At 37.5% G+C, this 3,164-nt stretch overlaps 1 pseudogene; it reads right to left on the reverse strand.

Annotated features, from left to right (window-relative positions):
• Window positions 1–1,251: 1,251 nt before the first annotated feature.
• Window positions 1,252–2,753, reverse strand: LOC148206159 (uncharacterized; annotated as a pseudogene).
• Between the last annotated feature and the right edge of the window lie 411 nt (window positions 2,754–3,164).

Raw genomic sequence — 3,164 nt, forward strand, 5'->3', positions numbered from 1 at the left:
AGTGGTTTTTTTTTATTATTTAGGAAAATGAGCTTGTATGAGAAGGACCATATTCAAGTTCTTACTTCAATAATTATTTATAGAAAAAAATTCAATTCGTCAACTATTTTCAATATCTTAGATAGTAAGACTTGAGTAAATGTCATACAGGTTGCTGTATTCGTCAAGTACTACACTAGTGCATAAATCACTTTAGACGTCTGTTATTTTGGGCTTTTTACATCCAACCCGTATCGGACGTCAATATGGGTGACGTTGATGGGACGTCTGACCTGTTTAGTTGGATGTCTAAGACCGTGGAACAAGTTTGGCCTCTGTAATTCATTGGACATCTCTGTATACACTGACAGACGTCTATAGACGTCCGATGTGGCATTAACAGACGTCTAGTGGGTATTTTTTTAAAAAAAAATATTTATTTTTGCAATAAAACCACACCTGAAAAACAGAAAATTATCCCAGAACATTGTAATATTATGTATCAACGCGTTTGAAGTTAACAAAGTACTAAAAAACAATCCAAAACCTAAACTATCAAAAGTTAAAGTTAAACTAAATCTAAATATGTTGAACAACAATAATAAATCTTCCTATCTAAGTCCATCTTTGCAGAAGATAAGTTGTCCATTCCTGTCTTACCTTTTTAATTGCGTCCTTTGGTATAACAGATATACTCTTGAAGCGCTGCAAAATGAAGAAAGATGCATTATGTACCTATCTTACAACAAAGTTAAGTTGTTAGAAACTAGGAATTTAAATAAGTTAAGCATAATTTCCTCATTCCAGTCATCTGTAATGACAGCTCAAATGATGGTCTTAATCCAAGACATGACATAGTACCCACATTCCCATGAATCTAGCTGCTTGTTATACTAAAATGACAAACTAAATAGTCAAGCATTTAGATCATTCAATAACTAGTAAAATAAATTAGAACTATAAATGACTTAAAACCTTTGGATACAGGACAGATACTAGCTGACCTCGGTTTTTACCCATTACTCTATTTACATTGAAAACACAAGGTAATATTAATATAACTATATTTATCATAAAATGTGAAGGTCAAAATGAATTTGAAACATAAAAAGAGAAACACTTACCCTTGAAGCATGTTTCTTAAGTCATTTTTCATCTTCTTGTGCAGCGAACAAAACCATACAATTTTACATTGTTTGGGAATGATGAGCATCAGCTGCCAATGAGACCTATCATGATTCATAAATAGTTAGTAAACTAATTAAGAAAACTTTAATGAAATTTTACATCAAGCAACCCATACCTATCAATGTATGACACAAAGTATATGTCTCTGTTTGACTTAGCCATCCATGTTTCCAAATACTTTTGTTTGCTCTCAATTGTGTTACCAGAAGGTTTGATGGTCTGAGGTTCAACAAATCCGTACATGGAAGACCGACCTTGGTCCACAATGACTGTGTCCATGTACCTAAAACAACAAAGTTAAGTTGTTAGAAACTAAGAATGTAAATAAGTTTAATATGGAAGACAAAATTAACTATCTTACATGCACCATAGTTGAAGGATGGAAATATTCAACATCCTGTCTCCCCCAATGATCTCTAGTGCATCATTGAATGTGATATATATTGGGACATGGGGGGATGCCAAATACTCTATTATCCCAGTACACTTCTACTGGTCATCTGTTCAACCTAGGTAATTTTGTCATGACCTTTGCTAGAGGATCATCCTTTGCTTCAGCCAAGTCATCATCTTCATCTAAGATTGGCTGATGCATCGGCTTCTTGTGGGGACGTATGAACTGAACATAAAAATTTCAAAGTTATCAATAAATATTTTTAAATTTAACATACAAAGACTAATAATAAAAATATTATACTTCTGGTGTAGCATTTTGTGACACGATCAATGCTTTAGGCTAGGCTATAAATGTTCCTATGGTCTCCCACACAAAATGAATTTCTAAAGTGGGTACAGGCACCTGAGCTTGTGGATCCCGAACCTCGTCAATCGTCACACGCACGTGGTGGGGTATTAGGGGAACACCATGAATAGTCTGCCCTCCCTCAAGTACTCGTCCGATAGCCACAATGCGTGGAGTATCCCCATCAACCAATAGCTCATACTGACCACTGTACTCAGTAGGCTTTATAGCAGAGCATGATCCCCTAGTGCTGACCCTAGGTGGTGTGGGAGCTTCAGTGGGCAACCCCATGGTGGGCTGCGTCATGGAATGCAACTTCTGTTCCAGCGCTCTTTGAATTTCTTTTTGTTCTTGTAGTTGCTCCATGAATCGTTGCTCCATTGATCTCATGCTTTGGTTGAGCCTTTCCTCCCACTGAAGATCCATCTTCCTCAATGCCTCCTGACTCATGGATTGAATGTTTTTTTGTGCAGGGCCAAAGTAGCAACGAAGACCAATCGCCCCAAGAACTCCATGTACACGTCCTGCGTGCTCGGGCTTTCCAATGGCCATTGTTAGAATGTCGTCCCTACCTTGGCCAACAAATGTTCCTTGAGTTTGCTGCTCAACCAACTCATCCTACATATGAAAATAACTTTGTAAGAAGAAAAATGCGATGATAAATACACAATCAAGCAATGCTTTGGTTTAAAGTTACAATTTTTGTGAGATCAAGCGCAACTAAGGAAGATGTCATTCTCCCATCAGATTTAGTACGAGTAGCCTTCCATAGTTCGTACCTAGCAGGTGCAGGTGCTAGGTCGGGGGACTCAAGTCCTAAGGCCTCCGCTCGAGTGTTCCTCATTTTCTTCTCAAGTTTTGCATAACCACCTCATAATAACACGTGTGGTGCATCATTTAGCCTTTCCCTTTCTTGGGCGGCTAACCTTTTAGCCTGTGAAACCATGCATATTCATAAGTGTAAAATCATAATAAATTGCATTAACTAAAGACTCTGTAGATGTTAAGAGACAAACCTGTCAGCCGGCAGACTCTCTAGATGCACAAAACTGCATCCACTCCTCCTGTGTGAAATTGTAGTGTTCCCATAGATTCTCGTGTTGTTTGTCTCCCAAAGACATATACACGTGTCAGTCTTGTCTTGAAATCCCTCCATTTGGTCGCTACATGGGACAACATTTTCTTTCTAAGCTGAGTAGTGTTTGGAATTTCATAATTTTGGTGTTTAAAATAAAGAACATGTTAATGACATAAA

Source organism: Vigna umbellata, chromosome 1, assembly GCF_029865625.1.
Source record: "Vigna umbellata cultivar VRB3 chromosome 1, Vumbellata_1.0, whole genome shotgun sequence".
NCBI lineage: Eukaryota > Viridiplantae > Streptophyta > Magnoliopsida > Fabales > Fabaceae > Vigna > Vigna umbellata.